Source organism: Pteropus medius, unplaced genomic scaffold (assembly GCF_902729225.1).
Source record: "Pteropus medius unplaced genomic scaffold, Ma_sr-lr_union100, whole genome shotgun sequence".
Classification (NCBI taxonomy): Eukaryota; Metazoa; Chordata; class Mammalia; order Chiroptera; family Pteropodidae; genus Pteropus; species Pteropus medius.
The window spans coordinates 443,426-456,197 of NW_024350323.1; the positions used below are offsets into that span (position 1 = coordinate 443,426).

The window sequence follows — 12,772 nt, forward strand, 5'->3', positions numbered from 1 at the left end:
CTGGTGAGATGATGCGCACCTTACAGACGAGGGGACTGAGGCTCTGGGATGGGAAAAGCCCACTGTCTTTCTGATGCCTGATGTGTACTGGGGTGCAGCCCAAGTCCTCTACCCCTCTCCCCCTGGCTCCAACGGAAAGCCGGCAACACTCCTCTATTACCCAGGAAGTGTCCCGTCTTGTCACCGCGTAGGAGGCTTGTGGATTGGCAGGTAGGCTCTGGCCCTTCACTTCTGCCTGGGTATCTGCAGCCTCCCTATTCTTCCTCCATAAGGGTTTCTTCAGCAGCTCTGATATTCTAGGTGTTGTTCTTGGGATTCTGTACATTATCCTGTTAATCTCACAGCTACTGCATGAGGTAATTTGAACCCTCATTTTGCAAATGAGAAAACTGGGGCTCAGGAGCTCCTAGGGAATCCCTGGGCATTCCAACCTCCTTCCCCCCTCAGGATCCAGTGAGGGCTGCAGAGCCTTGGGTACCTGTGCTGACGATTCCGTCCCCTTCCTAAGGGACTTCAGTGGACTTCCTAGCCCGGCCAGATCTTCCTCTCGGCTCCTGGAAATGAGGCCACCATCAGCCCCTCTCCCAGCACTTTTCTTCCCTCCCTCCATGTCCAGCTTCGTTTTCTGACTTTCATGGAGCCACAAGGCTGAGGTCATTTTGGGGCCTGGGCCCACGTGCTCTTGTGCTGCTGGAGCCTTCAGCTTGCGGTACTGGCGGAAGCTGTATGACTTGAATGGCCTCATTTATTCCTCACTACAATCCAATGAGGTAGATCCTGGAATTATCATCATTAGCCCCACGTTTCAGATAAGGAATTGAGGCACAGGGAGGTAAATGGATTACCTGCAGTCATAAGCTGATAAGTGGCAGAGGCAGATTTCACACCCAAGCCAGCTGGTGCAGAGCCCTTGTGCCGAGCTGACCTGTGAAGGCCCTTAAGTGCCATCCTTAAGGATCATGGCCTTGATCCGGAGGCAAGAGGAAGCAATTGAAGTGCTTAGCCTACGAGGGACATAATCTGCTTTGCCTATAAGAATGGTCGGTCTGGTAGCAGTGAGGACGGGACTTGGAGGGGCCGACGAGAGGCAGGGACACAAGTGAGAAGGCTGGGGTGGCTGGAATCGCAGGGACAGATGAGGGTACCTTGACTTAAGGTAGTGGTGGTGGCTGTGCACAGAAAGGGGCAGGGATGGGGTTGTTTGACATGCGAAGGCAGAGCCACTGCCGAAGGACAAGCGGGACCTGGAGTGCTTCTGCTGCTTCTCCTGCCAAGCTGAGTGCCCTGGGGTGGAGCAGCATCTACTCTAAGAGTGCCTTTCTCTAAACAGCGGTGGATGCAATGCGTGGCGGGGAGGAGAGAAAGGGTAAGTCTAGATATAGACAACAAACTGCTAACAGTGGTTCTGCTAGGGAGAGAGACAAGAGATGAGAACTTAACTTTTGCCATGTACACTTAAGGATTGCGCGAAGTTTCCTACAATGAACTTGTTTAGTTTTAAAAAATACTAGAAGTATTTTTCGAAGGAATAAAACCTTAGTGCTCAGGGTTGGAGTGACTATCAAAGGAGATAACGGATACTACTTGGCAAACTGAGGGGCCGGAGTAACTGACTAGTGATCTTCCCACCTCTCCCAGGGAGGATCATTGCCAGGTGCAGAGCCCTAGCTGGGTGAACCCTGGGAAGTGGATGGTCAAATTCAGTTGTCCTGGGCTCCTCAGTGGTTGCCCTGATACCATCGGCCCCTGGGACCAGGTAGAGTTTACACCAAAGGGAATTTTACTTGTAGGCCTTTTCAAGAGCTCTAGAATCCGTGACAAATTGAATGGGATAATAAGTTAATTAAAGTGGTCTCATACGTGAGGCATCCCAGGGCACTGGAAAGAGGCTTGGCCAAGGAGTCACACAGAGCATCTGGACTCCTGAGCCACAGACTCCAAAAGGAACCTTAGGCCAGTCACTCTACCTCTCTGGGTTTTAGTTTCCCCATCTATACAATCTGGAAACTGGCAGACCTAGTCTCTTAGGGCTGTGGCAGCACTAACATTCCAGTAGTTTCTAATTAAAACTGTCCCCTGTGTATTAATCTTCTTGTCGAATTTTAATGAATGGCTGATGGAGCCAGAGCGGGCACCAGCTGCCACCCCTGTGCTGGGAAACAAGGGAAACCCACAGGATGTATGACCTGATAATCACTGCTAAGTGGGCTCCACCCCCATCTCCCTACCACAGGCTTCTGCTCATAGCTCAATGCTTTTTCCACTATGCTGTACCACTTAAGGTGAGGGCTGGAGTGTGTGTGTGTGTGTGTGTGTGTGTGTGTGTGTGTGTATTTCATGTGGTGGTAAATGCTGTAATCTCCATCTCAGCTCTGCTACTAACTAGCTCTGTGATCTTGGTTGTAATTTAACCTCTCTGATCTTATTTCCTTTTCCATTAAATGGAAATAGCATTTGGCTGCAAGTAACAGCAAAAAAAACAAAAAAAAAAACCAAAAACAGAAACACTCAAACTGGCTTATACAATAAGCACATTTTTATCCCACAGAGAAAGTCCTAAAGAAGAGGGCTTCAATGGATGGTTTGTTCAGCATCAAGAACTCCAGTTCTTTCCATTGTCCTGCTCCACCATTCTCAGCCTTTGGCTTTTGTCCTTAGGCTGGCCCGTCACGGTGTTTGGGTGGCTGCGGCAGCTCCAAGTATCATATTCTAAGTCAACAAAAAGCAAAGACTGGAAGAAGTAACAACTTTGCCTTATATCTCCTTTTAAACACAAGGCAGCCTTCCCCAGAATCCCCCAGTAGCCAGAATTGTGTCATCTGCCTGAGCTGGACCTAACTGCATGGCAAAGAGGTTGGAATTATAATGACTGGCTTGGATGATTACTCTCAACCCTGGGTATACATAAGAATTTCCTGGGGGCCTTAAAAAAATACCAGTGCCAAGACTGCACTCCCAGGTAAATTCAATTTGTACAGGTGGGGCCTGATTGCCAGATCTCTCCAAGTGTGTCAGATATGCTTAAACCCACCAATATTCAACCCCTGTAGCACAGCCTGCCATGTGCTGGGTCTGATAGAAAAGAGGAAGTGGTAGGATTGGCTGTTAGCTACCCAATATTCAGACACATCCTTTGTCTCATATTAGGTTAACACCAGGACAGGGGTCGAAACCCATGCAAATATGTGTCCTGCAGAAACTGCCTTCCAGGACCTGCCCCGCTTTTAAAATGTAGGGTTCCATTAAAGCAGGTACTTCCAAACCTGGCTATATGTCAGATTCTCCTGAGGTGCTGGTTATAAATAGGAACTCCTGGGTCTACTTAATGGCTATGGAATCAGAATCAGGTAAAGTAGAATCCAAGAAATCAGATGCGTGCACACAAAAACATACCTTTGCTAATCCCTTGGTGACTCTTTGGCACTTATTCATAGAGTGGTGTTTTGGAAGGACCCCTTCACATGTCTCCCTCATGGGCCTCAAATGGTACCTGAAAATCCTCCATTAGGGTCACTTTCCTAAGTCATCATCCCGCCTCTACCACCATGAACAGGTATTACATTATGGGTTGTTAAGGAAAGGTAGCTGGAAAGTCACTAAAAGTCTCTTCTCTTAAGTTTCAGTTTTCTTCTTTTTTTCAGTTTTCTTAAAATGAGGGAAATCGTGCTTGTCTCACTGTGATTACAAAGGACCCAGGAGACAGCAGAGTAGTGGGTTGAGCTGCACACACTGAAGGGATGGTGTGGAAATACCTGTGGGCTGGGAGAGCGGAGGCCAGTATTCTATCCTGTCACTGGGTTGCCGTGGCCAAGCTTTTTCTACTCTCAACCGCTCAAACCTGTTTTATTATTTTTGAAATGCAGAGGGCTGCATACATGGATACGGTTTTTGTTGCAACATTCTTAAAAACAAGAAGACCCTCTTCTGCAGAAATAATGTAAGCTGAGCAAGTCTACTTGCTATGGCCTAGTGGGTAGGACAGAATTCCTCTGTGTTTGGCAGGATGAGGGCAGCAGAAAAGGGCTGGATTGTGGGGTTCTGTTCAGGGGAGAAAGGCCCGGGGAGGGGGCATCTAGGGAATTTGGGATTTCTACTGGGAATTGTGGGACCCTTAGTGTTGCTCATTGGCCTTTCCAATGCCCTTGCTCCTGGAGAGGCATGCTCAGCGACAGGCACTGAGGGGTTTGAGAAGTCCATAGGTCCCAGCCTGGCCCCCAGGCTCTGGACCCCTCCGGCCCTGGACCGCCTCTTTCCCCGCCTCACTTTGCTCCGCATCTGGCTCCAGGTCAAATGTGGATTTCCTTTCAGCCAGCACGCCTGAGAGTGTCCATCTGCGGAGCTGGAGCAAGAGCCAGAGGCCATCTAACACAAAGCCCATCCATCAGCTGAGCCCGGGCTAGGGCTGAGAAAGAAGACTGGGGTCAGGCCACCCAGGATGTGCAGTGGGAGGGGTGCTTCTGGATCCACCCAGGAGTTTTATTCTGACCAAGATGGTCTGAGGAGTGGGGGGATCAAAGATGGGGAGTGAAAAATTCTGGCTCTAGCCTTCTGAGTACCACTAACTCTTTGTGTGACCTCAACCATGACCCTGCCTCTCTAGGTCTCAATTTCCTTGTCTGTAGCATAAAGGGGTTAGATTAGAACCCCAGAACCATGGGCTCTCAAGGGCGGACGTACGCTTAGCATCCATCTAGTCCCAGCCCGCACCCAGGGCTTGATTTCCCTCTGCAGCATCCTGCAAAGTGAGTGCCTAACCTCTGCTTGCATACCTCCAGTGATGGGAAGCTCACTTCCTCCAGTGGGATCTTGTTTCATCTCAGCATAGTTGTATGTTAAGCAGTCTCCCTTTGGCTTCCATCAATGGGTCCTAGCTTTGTTTCCTGGGGCCACACAGCTCATCTTCCCTGTGATAGCCCCGCTAAGCTCTGAATTCCAAGTTGAAGTTTCTCTGAATCTATTCTCCAGACCCTTCAGCTCTCACTGTTCTCACATAGCCTGGTCTGTGACCCTTTAATGTGTAGGTCTCATAATTAGACACAGTCCCCGAGGCGGGCTCTAGGCAAGGCTGCAGAGGGCCACAACATCACCTTGCTCCTTCCACATGTAATGGTTCTTGCAGTTAAACTTGAGGTCCCATTAGCTTTAACACATGCAGGGTCTCTCCTAGCCTGTGAGCTCTGTGGGGGTGGGTCACTTTTCTGATTCCTTTCAGTTACCCCAGGACTCAACCCAGGGCCTTGCCCAGGGTTGGCATCACAACTTGTGTGCTGAGTTACCTGAGAGCAAAGGGAATGTTGGGAATGTGTGCATGCATCCATGGAAGATTATCCGTATACATTCAGGCAGCCTCCTCCCACCCCTGCACAAGCTGCATTGGCCCACAGTGAGAGCCCAGCATGTGAGCCTGGCGGTACTGGCATTCATCAGTGCCTAGGCCCCAAGGAGGCTGGCATCTATATCGGTCACCTCCTGGCTTCCTGAGAGCTTTGGATGAGGGACGTGTTCCTCACAGCTCTGTGTACAACTTGCCAATATTGTGTAAGTCTGTGTGTGGCTACAGAGGTTTCCCCCGGTGTCTAACAGAGGCAGGGGGAAGTGGCTGTATCCTATCCATTGGCAAAAGTGACCTGGGGATCTCTCTGAGTCCCCATTAGTCAGCAGGAGTGTTCCTAGCTGGCTTAGGAGGAGGAGGGTGGCAGCTGAGCCTTATCAATTGATAGGGGTATTCCCAGGTGACTGCATGCAGAGGGGAAGGCGGCTGCCTTGGAAGGTGCCTGGGGTATCCTGGCCATGCCCACTCTGACGTGGCCCAACTCTGTGCATGCGTGTCCTCTTGCCACTCAGCTGTCATCAGCCCCAGTCACCACAAGGGAAGTTGGCCCTGCCAGAGCTCAAGGTCATGGGAAGGACATTTCAATTATTCTACCGTCATCTGTTTAGGTCCCAGTGGAGTGGGTACCCACTGGCTTCAGTGCTGCCTGGAGGTTGTGTGTGCCAGGGAAGGACAGGGTAGAGGAAGGGAAGGAGAGAGAGGGCCACGAAGGAACCTATGGGCCATCTGGAGCAAAGGAAGCCAGCAGAGACCTCTCCAGACATGCAGCCACAGATGGGGCATTTCGAGAGCCAGTGTATGGAGTTGCTGAGGTGGCGAGGGCAAGCATTGGTTTGGAAATCAGAGACCTGAGTTCTAGTCCTGGTTCTGCTCCTTCTTGGCTGCCTGGCCACTTTTTCAGCTGCGAAATGGATGTTGTGAAACACGCCCAGAAAATGGAAAGCCCCTCTTGCCGTCATCTCTCTCTGAGGCTACCCAAGGGAGGCAGATGGTGGCAGGAAGGGTGGGAACAGGAACTGCCTTGGGGGCCTTCACCAGGTTTGCCTTGAGTTTAGCCCAGAATCTCTTCTCTCTTGGCTCCCTCCCCTTGGCAGACGAAGCTAATTGTCATAGAAGATAAGAGGGGTGGCAGGGGCGAGCCCCAGAGTCCCTATGGGTGATTCTCGGCTTTTCTCACTTATGGGATCTTTCTAGAAACCCAGCCAGGGGCTGACACCTCACCAACTCTACAGCTTAAAGGCTCTTCTTCCATCCCCTTCCCAGAGGGGAAGAGTTGGTGCAGATGAGGAAACTGAGGCTCCGTTTAGTGACTTGTCCAAGGTCACACATTTGTGGAGTTGACACAGGCTGCAAACCCAGCAAACCATACTCACTGTCCTTTAAATTTTCTTTATCATCATCTGCCCTCCCTCCACCCCACCTCGGGCATCCCAGGCCTCTGTCAGGACAGACTGACTACTCAGAACTTCCCAAACATTCCCTGCATTTTCCTGCATCTGTGGTTTTTTCTCACCAGGCTCCTTTGGCCTAGACTGCCACTACTCCCACTTCTACCCTTTCTCATCTCCCATCTGTGGAAATCCTCCTTATTCTTCAAAGCTGTGACACTGCCTCTGATTTAGGGAAGCTGAAGAACTTCTTGTGTTCCCAGAGGGCTTGGCTATACTCTTGTCTTACGTTGCTAGAACAAGAGGGTTGAAGTGAACCCTCTGAATGCTCTGAGAAGGAGCCTAGGAGAGCCAGAGAGCAGAAGGGGTTCCTATACTCACTGGCTCTCTCTCTAACCCTTTGGCTACTGTGTCACAGTTTCTTTCCTTTTGAGGGTCCTCTGGCCTTTATATCCTCCTTCCCTTTCCCTCCCCTCCTCTACCTCCTGGCCCCTGTCCTTTCCTCCCCTCCATTCTCTCCCTAGGAGACCTCATCTAAGATGAGGCCTTAAGGACAGGGTTTCTGAACTACCTCCAAGTCATCTTCACCATGATGTTCCCTACTCATCTCAAATTCAACATGTCCCAACTTAATCCATCAGCTGCCATTCTCTCTAAACCCACCCCTCTTCCTGTGTCCCCTCTCTCAATGGATGGCACCACTACATCCCCAGTAGTATCCTATCCTCCCCCCATCCTGTCACATCCAACCAACCACCAAGTCCTGCCCATTCTACCCGCCTCGCATGCTGAATCTATCCTCTTCCCTCCAGCTCCACAGTTTCCACCTTAGTCCAGGCCTCGTCATCTGTTACTTATTGTTGCCTCCTCCCTCATTTCTGCTTCCACTCTGCCCCCACCTGCTGCCAGCCCATTTACCACAAGGTAGTCAGAAAGAATGGTGAAGAAAGCAAATGGTGAAGACCACGTCATTGCCAAGCTCAGAAACCCTATGGATCGAGAATAAAATTCAAGAGCCTGCAGGATCTCACTTTATTCCTCTCCTCCACTACCATGTTGGATGTGCCAGGCCATGTTTTGCTCCTGAGTTCTGCCCAGGCTTCAGCTTCTACCTGAACACCTTTCCTTTCACCCATTACCTGGCCAACTCCTCCTTTGTCTTTGGGCCTCATCGCTCTACATGTGTCCTTTAGGACTCAGCTCAGGTGCCACCTTTTTCTGGAAGTCTTCCAGAACTTCTCTTCCCTTCAAGTCTGGGTTAGATATACCTCCTGTGGGTTCTTATCTCCCTCTAACACTCTACACTGCTACCCTATAAGTCTATCAGAGTGTGTTTCATCATGGACTGTAAATACTTGGGTACTTGTTTGTTTCTCCCGGTAGAGCAGGGGTTGGCAAACTACAGTCCACAAGCCAAGTCTGACCGCAGCCTGCTTTTGTAAATAAAGTTTTATTGGAGCACCACCATGTTTATTCACTTACATATCATCTATGGGTACTGTCACACCACAATGATAGAGTCGAGTAGTTGTGATAGAGCCCAAGGCTCTTTACAGAGAAGGTTGCTGACTTCTGCCTCAGACCATCTGCCACACGAGGAGAGGGGACGGTGTCTGTCTGGATCATTGCTGTGCGCAGCACAATGGCTGGTGGTGGGAAGGTAGTTGAGAAACATTTGTCAAATTGTGCTTGCAGTGCACTTGCTCACAGAGTAAGTCTAAGGCGCCCCTAAGGTCCCTGCAGGGTCCCCAAGTCAGCTCTGGCCTTTGGTTTCTCAGTTTTGTGTTCCCAGGGCACAATAGTGAGGTCAGATTCCTGGTCTGTTCCCAGCTTACCCCAGAGCAGGGCCAGGCCCAGAGGACAGAGGGACTGTGTTGCTGTTGACCACCTGAATGGCTCAAGGGAGACATTTTTGGTTGTCACATAGGACAGCCCAGAGGGAGGTAGCTGCTCGTGGTGCCAGGGATGCTATTCAATACCCTACAGATGCACAGAACAGTCCTCTATAATGAGAGTGATCTGACCCAAACTATGAATAGTGCTGAGGCTGAGAAACTCTGCTCTAAAGCCAGGTGCGTAGCCCTGTGTGTACATGAGAAACACTTGATGCTCGGGCTCTAGCCTAGATCATTGAGAATAGAACCTCTGGGCTGGGGCCCGGGCCTCAGCATTTTTATAATCTCCCCAGGTGATTGTGATGTGAAGCCAGCACTGAGCACATCTGGGATAAGGCCTACTTTCTGGGAAAAGTTTTCAAGGACGGACCCACACATGGCCCCCAATCAACCAGGATGCTCTTGGCCTCAAACATTTGGCCCCACTGCCAGGCCCTGGGCCTGCTGGTCACTTTGGCAAATGCGGCTGCTGCACTCATGCGGTATCTGTGAGCACCAAGGGGCCAGCAGAGCCCCTCTTCCCCCCTTTTCCCCCTGCCTATCTCTGTGAGAGGAGGGATGCTGGTGGAGGGAGTGGTGGCTGGGGAGCACAGCTGGGATTCCAATCACCTCCGACCACAAAAATCCATATCAAGCCATCTCTCCCCCTTCTCCCTCTTCCAAGCTGGGCTGTACAGAAAAGCACCCCCTTCCTGAAAGCAACTCAGAGGCCCCAAGTTGATATGGAGAGAGGGGCTCAGCAGTGTCGATGTGGGTGAGGAGGAGTGGGAGCCCCTAGTTTCCTTAGCTGGGCCTACTTTCAGGGACATGTGTCAAGCTCTCTGCACCTCTTAAGTCCCATCACACCTTGGGCCTGAACAGGCTCCCTGGCCGGGAAAAGGAAGGCACTGGGAGGGTGAGGGAAGGTGGTTTTCACAACCATGGGACGAACTTGACCTCCACCTCTAAAATAGCAAGTCCACAGGGGCAGACCCAGCCTGGCTCTGCTGTCGCCTTGCTAAGATGGAGCAGGGAAATGCACTGCAGAGTGTAACCTTCCTCTCCGGGGAGAAACTCCAGCAGCCTCCACTCTGTCCTGAGCTAAGCGAGCTGGATCCCAGCCTAAGCGATTCCAGTTAACACTGCTTAGCTATGAGGGGTGGGAGAAGGGGAAGCCTGAGAGAGTAGGGCTGGGCTTTCATGGGACCCCCTGCCCAGGAATCAAGACTGAAGAGGCCGCAGTACACCCTGAGGCTGACAGTCAGCCTGTAAGGAAACGAGTAAGCTAGGCCAAGTCTGCGCTTCGGGGCAGATTCCTGAGGTCAAAACTGGGCAGCCGTTGCCACAGGGACACAGTAGACACACAAACAGAATGAAACTGAGAGGCAGATTTGTGCTGCACAAATGATAGGCAAGGCTTCTGTGAGCACCTGAGCGAGATGCAAAATGCTCTGCTTTGGTGAGGGGAAAGAACGGGGGCTGAGAAATGGCAGGCACGTGGCATTGGAGTTAGTCCTTGAAGCATGACGGAGGACTCACAGAAGACAGAGAAGAGTGATTAAGTGGGGAGACACAGCAGAGGCAAATACCTCAGAGGTGTGCCATGTCTGGGACATGCTGTGTTTGGGCTCGTGGAGACAACACATGATGTGAGCAGGCCAGGGACAGAGTTGGGGCAGGGACAGACATGCTCGGAATAGGAGAGTCTGTGTGCCCACTTGGATGAGAAACCTAACTTTATCCTAAAAGCCAAGGGGATGGACATGACATAGGTAAGTGACATGATCAGATTTCACATCTATAACATTTCTTTCCCTCCTGGCTGGAGGCTGGATTGGGGCATGGGAGCGTCTAAGGCGTCAAGACAAGGGACCATCTAGGATGGTAGAATGGTCTGGGTGTGGGCAATCTTTCAGAAGCTCACATCAGAGCTTTGCTCCCTTGCTTAAAACATTCTAATGGCTTCTGACAGCTCTTAGGATAAAGTCTAAACTCCTTCCATTGGCCTACAGGGCCCAGGTGCCCTGGTGCCTAGCTATTTCTCCAACCCCCATCTCCAACCCAGGCAGGCCCCTACTTCTGAGTTCTTAGCTTTGGCTCTATGTACAGCTTCTTTCGGTTGCTCGGTAGCTGCATGCTTGCCCTCATCTCTGCCTTGGAACAGGCTCTTTTCTACCTGGAATACTCTGGCACGCACCCTCTCTGCCCTCCCCCAACACTCGCCTGGCAACCCTGCACACTGGGCCCTGGCCTACTCACTGTTCAGGTCTCAGCTTTCTGGGGGATCCTCCATGATCGCCATAATTCTTACTGGCTCCATCGTCCCCTGGATTGCTCTCATCTTGGCCCTTACTAGCCTGGATGGTGATTTTCTGAAAGCTGTGGGAGAGTAGGACCATGTCCGACTTGTTTATCACTGTCCCCCAGCTCCATGTACAGGGCTGGCACATGTTTACTAAATACTGAAGGAAAGAAGTAGAGGGACACATCAAAAATGATGCTCAGTTGATGGATGGTGACATTACTCCTGGAGACAGACGATGGATTTAATTTTTGTAGGTCGGGAGACATGAGTTTAGTTGAAGCCCAGCTGAGCTGGAGGTATCTAAGGGTCACTCCAGAGGACACGTCGAGTAAGCTCTCACCTCTATGGGCCTGGAGCTCAAGGAGCAGTTTGGACTAGACTGCTCTGCCAAGAGGTGAGAGCTAAAGCTGTGGGAATGAATGTGAAACCTGATGATTTTGATTTGTAACTAAGCGGCCAGCCAAGAACCACTATATTTTGAAACACTGGTGGCCAAGGATACGACAGGAAGAGGTGAAGGGAGGTGGCGGGAGGTGGCGCCCTCCCCCTGTAGGGTTGAGGGGATCCCTCTTCTGGAGCTGCCTCAGCTGTCACACAGCTCCTCAGGGAGATAGGGCCATGGTTGAGGGGCTTGGCTTGGGAAAGAGGACTGGACAGAATAATAGCCTCTCTGTGCCCCGTCTTCCACCAGGTGCCCCCAATGTTCCCTGGGTCCTGCCCTCTGGCTGGAGTCTATGGACCCTAGTTTGCTATGAGGCTCCCATGTCCATGGACTCACTGACACCCCTTCCCTACCGCCTCTTCCCTGCCCTAGCCGGCCTCTGTAACTCAATGCTTCTGCTCCTTCCTTAGCTGGGCCCAGGAACCCTGCCAAGCATTGTGCTTCCTGGCCTGGGGATGACTCAGGCTTCCCTCCCCAGTACCACCCCACCCCCAGCCCCTGAGTGGTGCCATAGGCTGAGCAGAGAGAGGAGCTAAGGAGCAGTTTGACTCTCAGAGCCAGAGTGCTAGGGTGGGGTGGGTCCAGGCCCCCGCTCCTCATACCAAGCAGGTGGCACCCACAGGGGCTCAGGGAACTGCAGACCAGGTGGCAGGGCTGGGGAAGGCTGGCATGAGCAGTCTAACATGACAACCCCTCAGGAACCAATGGGTCAGCAAGTGGTTATTAAGTTGCAAGTTCAAACCCTGTTTGCAGCAGGCCAGGCCTTCTCATTTAAAGCTTTGAGTTTTCCTGTGAAAACGAAGGGGCCACTCAAGGGTTCTAGGAACCACAGGCCTGAAATAAAATCCTGGAGCAACCTCTTCCTTGCTGAGTGACCTTGGAAAGGTAAGTCACTTTGTCTGAATGAGCCTCAGTTTGCTAATCTGTACAATGGGGATAATAGTAATACCCTCCTCCCAGGGTCGTTGGGAAGATTAAATGAAGGAACATGTGGAAAGTGCTCTGTAAACCGTCAAGGACTGTTATATTTATCTACATGGCTAGGATGGAGAAGAAGAAACAGGTGGCTTTCTGTTTTTCTGTCATCCGGGGGCACATTCCCTAGTTTTTTCCACTTGACAGTATGGATTCCTTGAGGCCTGGGCCCATGGAAGGTCAGGGCTCAGAACGTCAGTTGCATATTTTGCTGGAGGACCTTCAGAGTACACCCTGATATTTCTGAGCCTCGGTGGGCTGTATTTAGAAGGGCAAAGAAAAGGAGAATTTCTCTTCCTGTTTCTCCTCTCCCAACCTCTTTCACTCCCTGTGGCTGGTGTGGTGATCAAAGGAGAGGTTCACACGGAGGTGAGGCCCAAAGGCCCATAGCCCTTCCCAGATGTGCTGGGGGGGTGGGTACAGAAGACGTGGACATGTGGAGAGCAGGGCCAGGGC

General features: G+C 51.3%; 1 long non-coding RNA gene across 12 annotated transcripts in view; it reads left to right on the forward strand.

The window, feature by feature from the left end:
- The first annotated feature begins 6 nt into the window (after positions 1-6).
- Positions 7-12,772, forward strand: part of LOC120583614 (uncharacterized) — a 120,470-nt gene continuing 107,704 nt past the window's right edge. For 10 of the 12 annotated variants that reach the window (XR_005647831.1, XR_005647826.1, XR_005647822.1 and 7 more), the window contains exon 1: positions 7-210. This is a non-coding gene — a long non-coding RNA (uncharacterized LOC120583614). Of the gene's footprint in view, positions 211-8,322; positions 10,367-11,566; positions 12,227-12,772 lie in introns of those variants that run through there. The other 2 variants (XR_005647829.1, XR_005647828.1) reach the window with 2 other exon arrangements.